The sequence below is a fragment of the Rhineura floridana genome, chromosome 1 (genome assembly GCF_030035675.1).
Source record: "Rhineura floridana isolate rRhiFlo1 chromosome 1, rRhiFlo1.hap2, whole genome shotgun sequence".
Classification (NCBI taxonomy): Eukaryota; Metazoa; Chordata; class Lepidosauria; order Squamata; family Rhineuridae; genus Rhineura; species Rhineura floridana.
The window spans coordinates 200,430,533-200,450,286 of record NC_084480.1 but is presented as its reverse complement, the minus strand read 5'-3'; positions in this window follow the sequence as shown (position 1 = coordinate 200,450,286).

The following is a 19,754-nucleotide window of genomic DNA, read 5'->3' as shown; positions in this document are numbered from 1 at the left end:
AAAAATTTAGAATTTTATGAGTTTATGAGACCTGCAGGGTCTTCGTTCCTCAAACTGGGCATTGCAAAAAGCAGCTGCCATATGGGTAGTTGGTTGGCATCTTTAAGTGCTGAAACTGATCTCAACTTTTAAAAAGACAGATAATTTAGAAAGCAATACTTTTCATCCCTGCACACAACTCAAGGGTGGGAATGTCACCTTTACAAAGCACCCTAGTGTGTGTAGAGTTGAACCAAAATTTCTCAGAAGAAACACGTTCTAGGATTTTCCTTTGTAATTTCTCCACACACACACCCCAAATAAAATCTGGGAAAAGTCCACTTTTCAGAATTTCCTACAAATATTCTCTGTATGCCCCCCTCCACAAGGCCCTAGAGTGATGCTAGATCTGGGACTTTGTGGAGGGGGCAAAACAGTAGCTAGGCTGCCAGCACAGCTGCTGCTATTGCCACTTGCAGCAGCAGTAACAACAGCAGCAGGAAGGGAACATGAGAGAGAGAAGATGTGTACCATGCCACTGCTAATATAGAGTCCCACACTGAAACACTGTTAATTCCTCTCATGGAGAAATTTGACAGAACGGTTCCCCAAATTTCTCTTCTCACTAATAGGTGGAGAATTTTGAAAGGCCATTTTCACATAGTTCTAGTATGAAGTTGCTTTCTCATTTGTTTCCATGTGTCTTCTAGGGAAGGAGTCGGATATTGTTCTGGTCCCCCTCTTGCTCCTGCTTCAGTCCCACAAGAGGTTTCCTAGGAAATTACTGGAAAGACTCTTGTTTAGGGTATGGGTTCACTTACAGGTGCTTTGCTTATCTGAGTGATGTGGTATATTTATGGGGGGGGATCAAATCTTGCTTTAGTTAGCTTTAACCACACCAGAGCCTGAGGAGATGGGATTCTCTCCCATTGTTAATGGTTGTTTTGCTTGTAAGCCAGGTAGCAGCGGGGAGGGGCATGAGGGTGGCTTTGGATCATGGTCCAAGGTATCATAATGAATGACATATGAGGAATAAAAAGGCTTGTTGTGCAGTTCCCCACCTGGCTCTCTTCCTACAGTTCCCAAGTATAGCACAAGAATGCCTATGCAGGCACATAGCAAGCCCATGCAGAAAAAAAGCAATATTCCACACATATCCCTGAGGGTTCACAAATGATCTTCCCAGTTGCTATCCCTATAATGATTTGAGCCTAGAGGAGTTTGACCATCCCCACTCTAGTCATCAAAGAAAGAAAGAAAGAAAAAGAAACAGGATTCTGCTTCATACATCTGAAATATTTTTACATCCAGGCCAGGGGGGACCCAAAGCACTGTTCTTTATATATAAGCCTGTATATAGCTTTCCCAAATACAATTGCCTCACTAAACACTGTCAATATTTGATGTCTCCATTAACAATCTTCTCAACAGGAGAAGCCAAGACATAAACCGACAGTGTTGAAAAGAAAAGAAATGTTTATGACATCAACAACATGAAAATATAACCTTCCAATTTCCTGAACACTTTACGGCAACAGGTGCCTATTCTGAAATCAGGCACCAAGTGTAGAATTTACTCTTTGGATTTGATTTTTTTAAAAATTATTTTTGTACTTTTACTTTAATCTTGAGCTTGTTAACACATTTGAGAATTTCCGATTTGGTGGCTTAGAATTCTCAAAAATCATTGAATCATAATTGATTTTAACCAGTCCTAAAGTATTCTGCACGAAGCAGTAGTATCAGCCAGTCAGGACTTGGTTGTAGTCCACATGCTGTGTGTGTGCTAGGTGCAGATTCCAGGAACATACATTCATACATTGGTAGTTCCAGTTCATAATCCAATAAGCAAAGTCAAGTTAAAACAGAGATCAGGTTCCAGCCTGTCAAGCTCAGGCAAAGCAAAGGATAGGTCCATATAAGCAAAGCAAGACAAAGCAGAAGGTCAGGTATGGATAAGCAAAGCAGGTAGCACTCTGGATAGCTCCAAATGTTGCCCAAGCTGGAAGTCCAGGAAATGGAGTCTTAGACCCTTCGGAGGCCCACTGTGAATTGTTTGCAAGGCACTTTAAGGGTAAAGTTGCTTGCCTCCGTAGCAGTCTTGATGTCCCATCTACATCTACTGTAGTCCACAATGAGGTGTCCAGTGCAATGTCTGTTGCAACTTCTTGGGAATGGTTTCAGTTGATGAAGCCTGATGACATAGACAAGGTGCTTGCGTTGATGTGGCCAGCAACGTGTCCTCTTGACCCTTGCCCTTCTTGGCTTATTAAAGCTTGACGAGGGAGTTTGACTGAGTGGATCCAGGGTGTGGTCAACACATCATTGTGGGAGGGAGTGGTTCCAGCTGCCTTAAAAGAGGCGGTGATCCAACCACTCCTGAAAAAGCCCACTCTGAACCTATTGGTTTGTGACCAACCGGTCGCAAATACCCTCTTTTTAGGGAAGGTGATTGAGACGGTTGTGGCGCAGCAATTGCAAGTACTCTTGGATGAAACAGATTATTTTGACCCATCCCAGTCTGGGTTCAGGCCTAGTTATGGGACTGAATCAGCCTTGGTTGCCCTCATGGATGACCTTTATCGGGAGGACAGGGGGAGTGCACCCCTGTTATTCTTACTTGATCTCTCAGTGGCTTTTGATTCCATTGACGAGGGTATCCTTCTGGGCCAACTTGATGAGGTGGGTATTGGAGGCACTGTTTTACAGTGGTTCCGATCCTATCTCCAGGGTCTTTCTCAGAGAATAGCATTGGGTGACTGTCTTGGGCCACCTGGCAGTTGTGCTGTGGGGTGCTGCAGGGTACCATCTTGTCCCCCATGCTGTTTAACATCTATATGAAGCCCTTGGGAGCAGTCATCAGGAGATCTGGGGCAAGGTGTCAGCAGTATGCTCACGATACCCAGCTCTATTTATCCATAACATCTGAATTGGGAGAGGCCGTACAAGCCCTGGACAGGTGCCAGAACTCTGTGGTGGGCTGGATGAGGTCCAATAAACTGAGTCTGAATCCTAGCAAGATGGAGGCACTATGGGTTGGTGGTTGCCGAGTTTGGATAATTGGTCAGTTGCCTGCTTTGGATGGGGTTGTACTCCATCTAAAAGAGCAGGTTCGTAGTCTAGGAATGCTCCTGGATCCATCTTTGTCGCTAGAGGCCCAGGTGACCTCAGTGGCTAGGAGTGCCTTTTACCAGCTTTGGCTGATAAGACAGCTGTGGCCATTTCTAGACCAGGATAGCCTGACCACTGTTGTCCACACACTCTATGTGGGGCTGCCCTTGAGTTTGGTCCAGAAGCTGCAGCTGGTGCAAAATGTGGTGGCAAGACCGCTCACTGGTGCCAGTATCACCAACATGTCACCCCACAGCTGAAAGAATTGCACGGGCTTCCCATTCACTACAGGACCAAGTTCAAGGCTCTAGTTTTGGTCTACAAAGCCCTATACAGCTTGGGACCAGGGTACCTGAAATACTGTCTTATCCCTGATATACCCAGTTGATCACTGTGCTCTGCAGGTGAGGGCCTCCTGCAGTTACCATCTTATCAGGAGGTCTGTTCCGCACAACATAGGAAACAGATCTTTAGTGTGGTGGCACCTACCCTGTGGAATTCCCTCCCCTTAAATATTAGACAGGCACCATCTCTGTTATCTTTTCGGCACCTACTGAAGACTTTCCTCTTTCAACAACTCTTTTAAGTTGAGACCTATCCCAGTCTGCATCTGTGTTGGAATTGCTTTTTAATATGTTCTTAAACTTTCTTTTTAAACATATTTTTAATCTTAGAAGATTGTTTGATAGCTGTTTTTAAGTAACGTTTTTGAAGATGTTTTGTTTTAATGTGTTTTAAATTTTGTTTTTATGATGTTTTACTGTTTTTAGTGCTTTTGTTTGCCGCCCTGGGCTCCTGCTGGGAGGAAGGGCGGGATATAAATAAAATAACAAGAAGAAGAAGAAGAAGAAGAAGAAGAAGAAGAAGAAGAAGAAGAAGAAGAAGAAGAAGAAGAAGAAGAAGAAGAAGAAGAAGAAGTCAGACAAGGCAGGCTTAAATGTGGTCCAGTAACTCCAGATTGAGCCTTAAATCGAAGTGTAGCTTTATTTGGGCACACCCTTGATGCGTGGAGCCTGTACTCTTAGAGGGGACCAGCTTGTTTTAGGACCTGTTGTCCCCAGCAGCATGGAGGAGAATGTGGGGTTCTACTATGGCTTCTGAGATGGAGTCCTTATAGTTTGAAGAAAGCATTATTATTATTATTAGTAGTAGTAGTAGTAGTAGTAGTAGTAGTAGCAGCAGCAGCAGCAGCAGCAGCAGCAGCAAATTAATTACCCGCCCTTCACCAGCAGGTCCAGAACAGATTACAACAGTTTAAAATTCAATATTAAAAACACTTAAAACAAATTATAATCACCGGAATAGAGTGGCAACTGAGATCATATATCTCAGGTGTCAAAGGCCAGGGTAAAGAGGTGCATCTTTAACTTTCACTGAAAACTGTACAGTAGCTGTGCCAGGTACACCTTTGTGAGCAGAGAATTCCACAAATTAGGGGCTGCCACATGAAATGACCTCTTCTGAGCCACCATCCTCTGACCTTCTGAGAAGTCCCCCCTCTGCTGATCTTAACACCTAAGAGAGTCGACAGAGGGGAGGTGGTCTTTCAGATACCTGGGGCTTAAGTCATTTGGGGCTTAAAAATTAGCACAGGGACCTTAAATTGAACCAATGCAGCTGTTCTAAAACAGAGGTTATATGAGTTCTAAATGGAACTGCAGCCAGTAATCTGGCCACTGCATTTTAGGCCAGTTGAAGTTTTGAATCATCTTCAAGGCAGCCCCACACAGAATGCATTGCAATAATTCATTTTAAACGTTACCAGAGCATGGAGCACTATAACCAGTGTATTTCATAGAATCACAGATTGCGGCCTATTGCGGAAGTAAAACACAAACACCATTCATTGGGTGAAATCATGGGCCACTTTATTAAATGGAATCAATTAGAATAATGAACCTGCAGAGGGGAAATCAAATGCGGGAGCATTCTGATGATCCAGGCAAAGCCTGCTTGCAGCCATAGGGCGACTAAACCTTGCCTGAGCCCGGGGCTGCCCTATGCCAGACCCCAGCTCAAGCCACACCCTGAAGATGTGTAGGGGGTCCAACCTGCATCACCGCCCCCTGGAGCCCTGAAACTCAGAGTGGATGAGGCATGTTGGCCCCAAAGGCGGCCTGTGTTCTACCCCTGGGCCGTATAGCCCTGAGCTGCAGGCCTCCGGACCGCCAATCACCCCAATGGTGCCTAAAGGTGTCACCTAGCTGCCCTTTCCCTTTCAACCTTTTCCCCGCACTTCCTTGCCACAAAAGGGGAAAAGCCTCTGCTTAGTCTCCCTTTACCCCACACCCGATAAGAATCTTGTGCACACCCCTCTGCAGGTCCATCAAGAAGATGCCATTGTTGCCTCACAAACTGCATGTCCCCACATGCCTGCCAATGAGGGCCTTGCCCTCCAGCAGATGACCAGAGGCTATCGTAGCCTCAACTGCATGTCCTCACATGACTGCCACTGAGGGCCTTGCCCTCCATGTCTGACGACGGCAGATGGCCAGAGGCTATCGTGGCCTCAACTGCATGTCCTCACATGCCTGCCACTGAGGGCCTTGCCCTTGAGTAACCAAGGTCATTCCCACCCAGGGGAATGACCACCACCTGCGGGGCCTTCCACACTCAACCCTGCTGGAACAACATGGGTAGGAGACCATCCCAGTGCATACTCTGTCAACCCAGCCACCAAACCGTGGCCCACCATCAGAGGCCCAGCTGTGAACCAATGTGCGCTTGTGGCCCCACGGCCAGCCTATAAGATCATGCCATGGCTGCAGAGTAGGCTGCACATCTGCTCCGTCCCTGTCCAGCAACCTGCCAAAAACAGAAACAATCATGAACAGTTGGGTCCTGGACCTTCAGACCTGCCCCAGGGGTGAATGTACCCCATGTGCCCCATAATTCCACCTTCCAACGGCCTGCACCTGCATATACAAAAACCAAACAGACCGCCCCAGGTAGGCAATTCCCCTGTCAGGTATGCAGCCCCAATTCTGTAGGAGCATGTCCCCCCAAAACCCCATGTGTCTGCTCCCAGGCTCTGCGATGCTAGACCAAAACTTTATGACGGGAGATCCCTCCCCCTGAATATCAGGCAATCGGGCCTGTAGCTACAGGCCAAAAAAACACTATGACGCCCTCATGGGACGAGTGTCTAGTCCTGGGGCAGGATAAAATAATGGTGTGCCTCTTGCACCCCTGGTCTGCCTGGAAACAAACCTTGGACAGCTGGATGGCTCATAGGGAAGTCTGACCTGGACCCAAACACTCCCACCCCCCATCCGGGAGGCTCCAAAATTAAGTGTGAGGGCCACTGCATGCAACTGCTGGTCACAGGGCACCTCCCTGACCAACAATCCCAGGCGGGTCAGGTGAACACGGAGGATGAGTATAACGGGTATGGTGGTGTGCATGGGCCGGCCGGCCAGCACATGACGTATCCCAAGCCGTCTGAATGGTCCCAAAGGCCCCCTGCCAGCCTACCTTGCAACACACTGACAGACGGGCTTAACTCCTCCCATACATGATGAACACCTGCACGTGATTCATAGGAATAGGCCACACTTTGCATAGCCCCTGCTGGCCCCTAACTCCCAGAAATCCCCTCCTGCCCTCTGATAGCTGGTGATCATATGGCCATCTCTGTCTCCCCTCCCCCATCTCCCAGTGTGTAGTATGGGACTAGCAGTTCTCCCCCCCAGAGTCAGTCCCTCCTGTAACTGAAACACTATTGACACACTGCAGGAAAGGGCTCACCACAGGTTGGCGCACCAGGCAGCCAAAAACAAAACAAAACAAACCCTGAAGCTGTGGTAAGTCTGTGAAATCCCTGTTATGACACATAAACCCGGTGAACCCTGGGGCAGGGTCCTCCATTTTCCCAGCTGCCAAAGGAACCCCCTAGCTCATAGCCACGCTATAAATGGTGCCGTCAGGTGCTAACCTGCACCCAAAGTCTGCCCTACCCGTGAACCGTAAACCATGAAAATAGTGCCCCACTGCTTCTGAGCCCTCTCATCTCCTGACTGTCCCTTCCAAGAAGGAGCTGAAGTGCTCCATACCAGAATACAGCAGCCCATAGGTAATGCTCTGCTGCATAGTCGACCTAAAAGGCAAAGCTCAACAGCCAGCAATGCAGGCAGATTAGCTGCCACACTTGCCCATAAGGCCCCTCTGCCACAGGCGTGCACCATATTGAATGCAGTGTAGTGCACTGTGCATAGACTATCCGGTATGAAGCCATTACTGACTGACCCCACTTGTAGGGATAATGGGAAGGGGCCAATAACCCTGCCCAACTGTATGTCTTTATCAATCGTCCCCTGGACCAGTGTGTCCGTACCTAAGACTGATTTAAGATTGCCGGCCATAAGGGCAAGCCGGGGGCCACAGTATAGGATCCAGAAAAACTGCCTAATAAAGAAAAACCGCATCATAAAATGAGTCTCCCCATAAACTGGACAGTCTACCAGCAAGGTCCATAGCACCTCGAGCTTAGCTGGGAAGGGACACTTTCCTTGAGCAGCGTCTGCTATCCTTCTGGCTTGTTTTATTGTGGGTTCATATTCAGCGGTTATTGGATGGCATGGAGTTGAGCAATGTCATATTCTAATGTCTGCAGATCAAATGACTCTTAAAAGCACAGGACTAGCGGCCTGTAAAAAAGGTGGCCACCTTATCTACAGCCAGTTTGTAAACTAGCTAAAGAGAAGATGCAAGCAAATGTGCAGCGTGCACATGATTACTGAAAGGAATTCCATTATGTTTAAATAATTTACTCAGAGAAATATGACTTGGACCAATTCTATGCATACTTACTTACGAGAAAATCCCACCGAGTGTATTGTTACTTCTTCCCATGGAAGGGTGCCCGTGATTGCACCCATACAACAGAATCCTAAGTATGTTTACTCAGAATATCACAGGTTAAATGGGTCTCTGGACTGAGGTTTATAGGACTTAACTAATGGAAAGGTTTGTACATTTTACCTGGGTTTGAAGAACTTATTTGAGGAGGAGGAGCTTGACAATGAAAAGAAGGGGTGAGCTCCCTTTGCATTAGCGGGGTTGAGGTAGTTTTGGAGGTGAGGTTGCAGCACTAATTGGAATCCCTACTGGCTCCAGCAGCCTCCTTTCTGTCTCCAGCTGCCACCTGCCCTCCCCAAAAAGCCTCTGCTCTTTGTAATTACATTTCATTGCTCTAATCCAAATGGCTTCCAACTGATGGCCACCATATGTTTCTCCCCAAATGCTCTGGGATGAAACATCACCCACAGCGCTCGCTGCTTGCGGCTGCCATTGTAATGGTGCATGCCATAGAGGCCACCATTATCTTTAGAATATATCTCAGAATATTGCTACGTTATGACAGAACATCTTTCTAGGGTATTCTGCAAAAACAAGTGGCAGCCACGGGCAGCAGGAGGGTGTGGGAGTGCAGGCAAATTTTGCCCCTCTCATCCACTAGTTCTCCCTAATTGATTAACCCCCTCTCCAAACTTTCCTGGTTTGCAAAGACAGTGTGGAAGTGGAATGGCCTTTTCAGTACATCCCTTAATAGAAGCATCCCCACATATGGCTGTCCAGCTGCCTCTGGAATGTCCCCAGTGTCAGATAGCCCAGTACCTCTCTAGGTAATTGGTAAATGAAAAGAAACAGTTGGTTTAAACTAAAAATACACTTCAGTATCAAGAAAAGGAGTCTATTCCTATTTCACTTTCTGTAGTGGGTGAGGGGGCCCCAATAGAAGTATCTCCTGGCCCCAACTGGAGGTGCTGAGGGCCGAACCCGAGGACCCTCTGCATGCAAAGCAAGTGATCTGTCACAGAGCTACAATCCTTCATCTCCAGGGTCCAAGATCCCTGTAAATGGTAAAATAATCCTAGCAATAACATGAAGTGCATTGGCTATGTTCCACTTCTCCGCAGCTGGGGGTGGGCGTCTACCCTCTGCCCTGGGGGCCCTGCCCTTCCCTTTCAGCCCACTTTGCCCTTTTGGGTGGCATCCTGAGATTGAGCATGTAGCCAGGTCTATTCCCTTCCGCTAAAGCCCCCCCCCGGCCTATGCCGCATTGCAGAAGCAAGGGGAGTGCCTCCTCCAGAAAGGAGAGGTGGCAAGCATGAGGAAGCACTAAAGGGGGCCCAGTACCTTCACAGCCCAGCCGGACTGTGCCCTCTTCTCACCCTGCACCCCCCAGTCACCAACCAATAGGCTCCCCTGTCCAGCCCCAGACAATCCAGGCCTCCTGGGCCACCAAGTGACCTAATGGGGGGTGTGATGGAGCTGGTGCCCGGCACCCAATTCCCCTGTTATGTGGTGGGGTGAGGGGCTGATGATCTTCCCACCCATCCCCATGGGGATCCCCTTGGGGAACCCTCGAGGAAAAAACACAGCCAAAGGCCACCTCGCCTGTGCTGTTGAGCCTCCTGTAAGGCCTTGGATCCGCCGCCACCTCTAGGCCTTGCCGCCATGGGAAGTTGCTGTCGCTGCTGCCGCCTCCGCCAAGCCCCACGAGCCTCGATACCTCCGGAAGTCCTCCCCAGCCAGGGGCCCCGCTGCCACCGCTGCTACCGCTATGGGAGGGCTGAAGCCACCGCCACCAGAAGGCCTCTCCGCCGCCGCCGTTGGGCCTCCTGTGGCCGCCGCTGAAGGGCCTCCCATGGCTAAGGGCTCACCACCTCAACGCCGCCGAGCCAGGCGCCTTGCTACAGGTTGTGCCACCGCCGCCAGGCCTCAGCGAGCCAACGCCCCCCCGAAGCCTCATAGCCGCTTCAGCCGCCTGTGCTTGTGCCGCAAGGCCTTGTTGAAGCCTCGCTGCTGCCGCCGGTCCAGAGAGGTCCTGCCGCCATCGATCTCCACCGCCGATCACCGCCAAGCCTCGCGCAAGGCCTCGCTGCCGCCACAAGGCCTCCTGTGTCTCGCCGCTGCTGCTACTGCCGCCTCAAGGCCTCACCGCGCTGCAGGCCGCCAAAATTCAAAGGAGGGCCTGGGAGGCTGGTGGAGTGGCCTTAAATGGCCTTCAGCCACCCCGCCTCCTTCCTGTGTGTCACAACAGTGCGACGGCGCACTGCATGCACACACACACACACACAATGGTGGCCTGGGCTTCGACTGCGGCCACAAACTCGCCCCTTTGCCCGGCAGGTACCGGGCACGGAACGGGAATAGTAGAGTTGGAAGGGGCCTATAAGGCCATCAGGTTCAACCTTCTGCTCAGTGCAGGAAACCAACTTACAGCATACTTAACAAGTGGCTGTCCAGCTGCCTTTTGAATAACTCCAGTATTGGAGTGCTCACCACCTCCCCAGGTAATTGGTTCCATTGTTGTACTGCTCTAACAGGACGTTTTTCCTGATGTTCAAAGGAAATCTGTCTTCCCATAACTTTAGCCCATTATTCTGTGTCCTGCACTCTAGGATGATCAAGAAGAGATCATGGCCCTCCTCTGTGTGACAATATTTCAAGTACTATTATATCTACCTGTCTTCTCTTCTCAGAGCTAAATATACCCAGTTCTTTCAGTCTCTCCTCATAGGGCCTTGTTTCCAGTCCCCTCATCATCCTTGTTGCCGTCCTCTGAACCTGTTCCAGTTTATTTGCATCCTTCTTAAAGTGTGGGGTCCATTACTGGATGCAGTACTCAAGATGAGGCCTAACCATTACTGAATAGAGGGGAAGTAGTATGTTACAAGATTTGGAAATGATGCTTCTGTTAATGCAGCCTAAAATAACATCTGCCTTTTTTGCAGCCACATCACACTGTTTGTTCATATTCATCTCATGATCAACAACAATCCCAAGATCTTTCTCGCATGTAGCATTGCTGAGCCAAGTATCCCCCATCTTATAACTGTGCATTTGGTTTCTTTTTCCTAGATGTAGAACTTTGCATTTATCTCTGTTAAATTTCATTCTGTTGTTTTCAGCCTAGTGCTCCAGCCTATCAAGATCACTTTGGATTTTGTTTCTGTCCTCCAGGTTATTAGCTATCCCTCCCAATTTTATATCATTTGCAGATTTGATAACCATTCCCTGAACCTCCTCATCCATGCCATTAATACAAATGGTGAAGAAGGCTGGTCCCAGGTCAAAGCCCTGCAGTACCCCACTTTGAGAACGAACCATTGATAAGCACTTTTTGAGTATTATTCTGTAGCCAACTGTGGATCCACCCAAGAGTCGTTCTATCCTGCCCACATTTAGCTACATGCTAAACAGAATATCATGGGGCACTTTGTCAAAAGCTTTGCTAAAGTTCAGTTATATTGTGTTCACAGCCTTAGAGTCTACCAGGGAGGTTACCTGATTGAAGAATGAGATAAGGTTAAACTGGCAGGATTTGTTCTTGACAAATCCATGTTGGCTTCTAGTAATCACTGCACAATATTTAAGGGATTTAAAGACTGACTGCTTTATAATCTGCTCCAGAATTTTCCTAGGGATTGATGTCAGTCTGACTGGTCTGTGGTTCTCAGATTCCTCCTTTTTCCCCTTTTTGAAGATAGGGACAATGTTAGCTCTCCTCCAGTTATCCGGCATGACATCCTTCCTCCACGATTTAGCAGAGATAATAGATAGTGGTTCTGAGAATTCTGCAGCTAGTTTCTTCAATACTCTAGGATGCAGTTCATCAGGCCCTGGAGATTTGAAGTTGTTCAAAGTGATTAGGTATTCCTTGACAATTTGTCTATTAATCTCAAACTACAATCCTGCCCCTTCATCTTCACATTGGCCAGGAGGATCACAGGCCCTCTTTTGGAATAGGAATTGAGCACTTCTGACTTTTGTTTGTCTTCTGTTACCATTTTGCCATCCTCACTGAGTAACTATACCACCATTTCTTTTCTCTTACTTTTACTATGGATGTACCTGAAGAAAGCTTTTTGTCGCTTTTAGCATCCTTCACTAATCTCAGCTCATTCTCTGCTTTAGCCTTCCTGATGCCATCCCTGCAATTCTTTAAATGTCAAAAGTAAAAACCTTGAACCTAGCTTGGTAGTTAATAGGAAGTCGGTGCAAATCCTTCAACACTGATGTAATATGTGTGAAGCTGGACGCCCCACTAAGAGCCTAGCAGCTGTATTTTGCACTAGCTGCAGATTCCAAAGCAGGCACAAGGTTAGCCCCACATACATTGCATTATAGCAATCTAATAATGAGGTTGCCAATATTGGGCTGCCCTTGTTCCTGGCAAGATTATTCCTGTCCAAGAATGGCAATATGACCTCTGAGCGCTAATGTCATCTGGGGCTCTAGCACCCTCCAGCTATGCGCCTGCTTCTTCAGAGGGATTGTAACCCCATCTAGAGGTGAGGCAGAACCCATATCCTGGACCTGGGAACCACCCATCCATAGGGTGTGGCCATGATTCAGTTGTTTATTAGCCTTCATTCAGACGAAGACTGCATCCAAGCACCAGTGTAGGATGCACACAGCTCTCCTGACGCAGATGTTACAAATATAGCTGGATATCGTCAACATACTAGTGGCATCTTGACACAAATTTCCTAATGATCACCTCCAGCAGCTTCATATAGGTATTAAATAGCATTGGGGACAAAGTGCAAAGGCATACTCACCCAACACTACTCTTTAGAACTGACCCTGTATATACATGTAAAATCACAAAATGGTATCTCCAGCCCTCAAGTCATGGTGCTGGTCCATGGCGATGGTCCATGGGCAATGGTATTACAAGCCACTAGATACCACATAATTGATAGGGTCCCTGTCCCTCTCCCAAAGAAGACCATCCATCAGGGTGACCAAGGCCAATTCTGCCTCAAAACCAGACCTGAACCCAGAGTGGAATAGATAATCAGTTTAATTGAAGAGCTTCTGCAGCTAAACCATAATCACCCTCTCAATGTCCTTGCTCAAAATGGTGTATTGGTAACCAAGTGGTAGTTGGCATAAACCTTTGGGTCCAGGGTGGTGTTTCCCCCCCAAAAAGTAACCATACCACCACCTACTTCAAGGCAGTGGGGACCAACCATCCGTCACACAATGATATGTTCACTATACTGTGGATCTACCCAGTCAACCTTCCATAGCTGGCACAAAGCAGCCAGTGTGGGCAAAGATCAAAAGAGTGTTCAATAGGCTGCACAGGTGCAAGCATCTTGTCCACATCCTCAGGCACTGATAACTGAAAGTGATCTTACAAAATCAGGCAGGATGATGCATCAGACACCTCAACAGATACTGCATCAGTGGTGCCACTGAAGTTGCATGAGGGTGGGTGATTTTGTTCTCAAAGTGCCTTTTAGCAAACAAATAAAACTGACTTAGTTTATATTCATACTAGATAACTAAGGCGCCATATGCATTTAATGTCTAATGAAATCACTCTCCTTTTATGTGCCAGTACAACATGGCTCAAGTGCCATTAACCTCAGTGAGAGCAGTTATGCGTGGATGGCCTTCAAATGTCCTATTCTATTTTGAAACTCTTTCTGTACAAGTTGCTTCCTATAATATGATTTCCATATAAGTGAAGGCCATTGCAGTGGGAGAGCTTTAACTGAATCTTACTGCTAATATAAAAGAACTTTTCGTTTCCAGAAGAATTGTACATATTAATACGACAGTTTCTTGAAGTGATGATGAAGTTATGAAAACTTGGGCCAATAAAAAAAAAGTAAAATGCTTTTCAGAATGATTGAAATAAAAATTAACTTCACAGTCGAACAGAAGACATTTTCTGCCCTCCAGATATTGAATCCCATACTTCTAAAAGAGCACATGCAATTTTCATATTTTATAATGTCTAATGAGTAAAATATGAAAAAGTAATGAAGACTCTTAAATATTGATATATTTGCTAAATTAAATCTGGATCCAGTGAGTCAGAGGGAACATGACTGAATATGGAAGAAATTCTGATGTGAAAATGGACCCCCATCTTGCTGGTTCTTAGAACTGTAATATGGATCTATTTTAATTCAGTACACATCAAATAAATGAGGCTGTATCCTCATTAGAGCGTGAGACTATAGTCTCAAATTTAGAGGGCCCCATAAATCAATATTTTCAGCCCTTGTGAGTGACTAGCCTTGGATTATTAACTCTCTTTTCTCCGAGGGGCTTCCATCTCATCTCAATGGTTTAGTTAGGCCAGAAATGAGGAACCTGTGGCTCTCTAATTGTTGGTCTCCAGCTCCCCTCGGTCCTAGCTAGGATGGTCAGTGATCAAGGGTAATAGGAGCTCTAGTCCAACAACATATACAGTGCAGCAGGTTCCCCTTCATCCCTGGTTTAGGCCATGCATTTTGTTTTTCCATTTACAACCATGAGCTTGTGGTATTGAATTTGGAAGTCACTATTTCTAAGGGGAGTGAGAATGGTACCCTGATTTGGTAACTTCTTTATGATTATTGTGTGTGAGAGAGAGAGAGTTTGTTTGGTGAACCATCTTAAATGCCTTGGGTGGCAGAAAGCATTAAGAAAAAGATTTCTTTGGTTCAGTAAAATGGTTCCCTAGGAAAAGGAATTGATTGTTAAACTGCTCTGAGAATTATATCTCCATGAGAGGAATAGGGGTCTCCTAACAACTCTCAGCACCCTTCACAAACTACACTGCCCAGGATTCTTTGAGGAAGCCATGACTGTTTAAAGTGTAATAATAGTAGAATAAATATATGGTATGAACGTGGACTAAGCTTAGCAGTCATGGGATAAGAGTAGAGGTTCTTTTCTGGATCAATAACTGTTTAAAGAACAGGAAGAAGAGGGAGGAGTGTAGTCTACCCTAGCCTTCTCGTCCTGCTGCCAAACTCACTTATTACCTTGCTGGTTAGTCATTGGCACCAAGATGCTTCATAGACTGGGGCTCCCTTCTTGTTTGTGGAGTGGGTTACATTGTGGCGGATGAAATGTTGGCACCTGGTTTTGACATTTATAAACACAACCCCCCTGTTCAGGTATTTGTGAGCTGTATAAATGGATGGGCCACAGCCCACAGGGTTGTACCCTCTCCACCCCCAATCTCCTCTCATTGAGTGGCAAGACTTTGAAGGGCATGTGTAAGCATGTTCATCTGAATGCAGTTGCAATCTTCCCTCTGATTGGGAACCCTGTGTTATCAGGGTTGCCAATCATGGGAGGGCTGTAACCATGTTCACTTAGTAGTGTTCACAACCCCCCCTTCAGACCTTTACACTCATTATAGGAAGGGTAGAGAAGGAGGGGTGGGACTGGCATTCACAGACCCATGGCCCATCCACAGATACCATAGGGCTAGTATCTACCTTTGATGGTATAGTGACACTACAATAATATTACTTGTATATAGCTGTTATGTTAATTCATTGGAGTCGGCTTTAAGCCATCCATCCATAACTAGTTAAAAGTGACTCCTTTGATCATTTGCACAAGGAAGAGAGTAATAACAATTACAGGAATCTTTTATATGCATTATCTCATCCAATGCATCTTATCTAGTAATTTTCATTTTATTGAAATGATCTGAAATAGCAGCCTTTCTATTCTAGGCTGTGATCTTTGAAACTTAACAATGCATTATAAAAGAAGACTTTCAAATGTTTGATTCCTCATACTCTCAGGAAACAGGAGTCTTCTGCAATTTGAGAGTTTTAAATAAAGGAACACCCATCTCCGATAAAACATGTAAGTCTCATTGCCCAAATTAGTTCAAATTCAACATCAATTAACAAAACTGAACATAAGCCTTAAGACTAACCCTGAGGCTGCAATCCTATGCACACTTAATTCAGAGGTAAATCCCATTGAATTAAAGGGATTTATGTTTGAGTAAACGTGAAAAGTCTCAGGCTGCATGGGTTACTGGAACCAAATTGAAGGATACATTATACTGATGTACAAGCCATATTCTTTTATGTCAGGTTAGTGCAATAGAACTAATCCATCGTTACAGTAGGTGTAGATTGTTAGTTATCATTATTTTTGCCCTTTTGAGCTCTACAGCAATATAGAGGCATAAATTAGTGGTTGCATGTGTATCAGAGATAGGATTGCCAGGCTCAGGGCCTGAGAATGATTCCGTATCTTTAAGAGAAGAGAAAATCGGCCAAGTGTAGGTTTTCTTGCAACACTAATGGGAAAAACCACAAGGACCGGGCAACCAAGAGGTCTTCTGTATCTTTAAAAGTTGTGCAGGGGGAAGGGAGAATTTCACCTTGTGGTGTTGCAAGAAAACCTGCACTTGGCTGACTTTTCTCTTCTCTTAGAGATACAGAATCATTCTCAGGCCCTGAACCTGGCAACCCTAATCAAAGAAAGAGACTGGATAGCAGTTAATGGTAGCAAAACATTATGGGCACATTCCTGAAACTTCCATAGGACAGTAGCTGGTCACCTGTTTAGCCAGATGCCATTTAATTCATCCAACAATCCCAAAACAGACCATGTCATTCCACTAAGGCATGAGGTTAAGGCCTCTTCCAGAATAATTCAGTAATAGGCAAAAAAAATCCTTGTGATTTAAGAACGCACCTATAACCAACAGATATTTCTACCAAACTTTAAAAAGCAGGGAAATTGGGCAGCTATAGTGAATACACCTGGGGAGCAGGAGACCTGACCTTCTCTCTGAGATATTGTACTGCCCTACAAATTTGTCAAAATGCAAACACAATTTGCGTTGGTCTTTAACAGTTCAATCCACTTCTTGATTAGCCAAGCCAAACAGCTGTGAGTCTGGCTTTTAGAATACTGACAGTTGGTTCTTACTGAGCATACCCGACACTATAATAGATTTCAATGTTAAATTTCTTAATAAAAAATCAGCCAGGCATTTTTTTACACTTTTACACTGCAGAAGATGGTCAGAGAATGGGGCAGTCAGTAATAAGATTATAGGTGAACATGTCTGATTTTTAATTAATTTCAATAAATTAAGGCACCGCTGACAGAAAAAAATGTAACAGGGGTCTGGATTCCCCCCCCTTTTTACAGTCTGAATTCTCTCTGAATGTTTTGTGTATCACATGAAAATGTAAGAGGGTTGTTAAGCAAGCATTTCTGAGTTCAGGACTACATGTGTTGTAAGGTTTTGTTTTGAAATGAGCTTATGGGAAGCAGCAGAATGGCATGGGGTGGTATTTTCAATTTAACATGGCGGAATGCAAAAAATCCATGCTGACTACAGTATACAGCCACTTTCATGGCTGTATAATTTATCCATATTATTTGGATCAGTTTCTTCAATCTTGTTTCCTCCAGATGTTTGGGCTACAATTCCCATCAGACACAGCTAGCATGATAAATGGTTAGGTATGATGCGAGTTACAGTCCAAAACATCTGAAGGGCACTACGCTGAAAAAAGCTGGTTTATTTATTTATTTAATTGTATTTCTATCCTGCCCTTCCTCCCAAAGGACCCCAAGGGAGGCAAACAACAAGAAGTAGAGCAATAAAAAAAATCTTTAAAACAATTCCAATACAGATGCAGACTGGGAAAATTCTCTACTTAAGAGGCTTGCTTCAGTAGGTGCCAAAAAGACAACAGAGATGGTGCTTGTATAATATTTAAAGAGAGGGAATTCCAGAGGGTAGGCCATAGCAATAAAGGCATGATTCCTATATTGTGTGGAACGGACCTCCTGATGAGATGGTATCTACAGGAGGCCCTTACCTGCACAGCGCATTGATCAACTGAGTATATAATGGGTCAGATGATCCTTCAGATATCCTGTCCCAACCTGTATAGGGTTTTATACACCAAAACCAGCACCCTGAATTTAGCCCAATGGTTTAGATGGACTAGTGGTCCAAAGCAGACTGGAGACATGTCCTGTGTTGATCTTTAAGTTAATAAGAATGCCGATAGGGGTTGTCTGCTAAGAACAGGCTCATTTATGTTAGGCCACATACATAGGGCATCTCTGCACTTACCAATTTACATTACCAGTTGAACGTTCAAGCTTCTCGTCATTTGTGAGGTTGAGAGGCCACCTGGGGTCACAACTTGGTACTTTTTTCTAGAACAGCTTTTGCCAACCTTGGGTGCCCAAATGTCCTTGGAGTACAACTCCCATCAGTCCTGATCACTGGTTATGCTGTCTGGGGTTGTAGTTCAACAACATCTGGGGACCCAAGCCTGGGAACAATACTGTAGAGGTGGGGAAAAGCTAGTTGTTGACCAGATTAGTATAGACAAGTTTACTGATCTGCACAGAAATAATTGAGATTCTTGAATCATATGTTTGTACACATCATGACAGATCCACTTGTAGCAGATGTATGGGTGGGAGCTGGGCAACACTTCAGTCCCAGGTGATTCAGATTCTGTGACCTCTAGCTGGGAGGCAAGCTCTTTGAAAAACCCCTGTGCATCATTTTCCCACAATGAAAAATCAATTTCATTAACAGAAACGTACAAGAAAACAACCAGCACCACTGAGCTATAGTCATATCTGTGCATGTTTAATACCAAACCCTAGAATTTGAAATGGGCTAATTAAAGACATTAGCAAATGTCAATACAGCAATATTTTAATGACTTCAATATAATCCCACAGCAATCAATTTAAATCAAAATGAGTTTATTGTGAAGTGCCAAAGGTGGGAAAAATGCTTCCTTTGCACTAGAAAGTACAGTTTTCTCAAATGAATAATGCCTGTGCAGAATTTAACTAGATAATTACTTCATTTGCATTTGGTAAAGTGATAAGAGGAATGGAAAACGACAGCTCAGTGGGAAATGTTGTCAAGCGTTAATAGGTGACATGCGCAAGACAGTAGTATTCAAACTTCTGTCATTTTTAACAGGGTTCATTTTTTAAAAAAATACATGTATTAACCTCAGTGCCCTAGTGGAGGTGAAACAATGAAGAACAAGGTATAACAGATGAATTAATAGATCATGTCATGCCTGGATTCAGCATACCTTTCAGATCCTGAGGAAACATGACATATAAGCTTCTTTAGAATATATCATAAATTGCTGGGTTAAGCTGACAGGAAAATATTCTGTTGCAGACTGTAGAGCACAGGCTGTAGTTAGGCTACAACTGTGAGCGGGAAGAGAGGCAAGCAAGCAGGCAAGCCAACCCTGTCTTCTTGATAAACAGATACTTCTCCCTCCTTTTGCCTGCCTCCACTAAACAGCCCTTTAACCTTTAACTGGCCCAGCCTACTCCCTGTACTGTGTAGACATGATATGGCACTTGGAGTGGAGTGAATAACAAGGGCCCAGACCAATTTCACCCCCCAAAAAACAAAACTATGGTCGTATCTGCACTATGCATTTAAATGATCACTGTTTAAATTATACAGTCATGGCTTCCCCCAAATAATTCTGGGAACTTAAGGGTGCTGAGAATTGTTAGAAGACTCCTATTCAGAGCTTGGAAGTAATTTTTTTTAGGAAAAATTAATTATTCGTAATTTATTACTTTTTTGAGGAAAAAATTGGTAATTTCTTTACATTATGATTGTAATGAGGAATATTTTTATTACTTTTGAGATGTAATTATAATGTTTCCAGCATTACGTTTGGGCATTACTGGGGGGAGGGGTAACAGGGGAAGTCTGTTCCTCTGATTCATGTGCCTCAAACTGGGATTCTGTATAGCGTCGCTCTTCCCTCATGCTCTGTTGGTGGGTAGGAGGCGACGAGGGGAGGGAGGAGTTGGAGAGTGAGATGGGGTGGAGTGGAGAAAACAATTGTTTTAAAAAATGGATGGTGGTG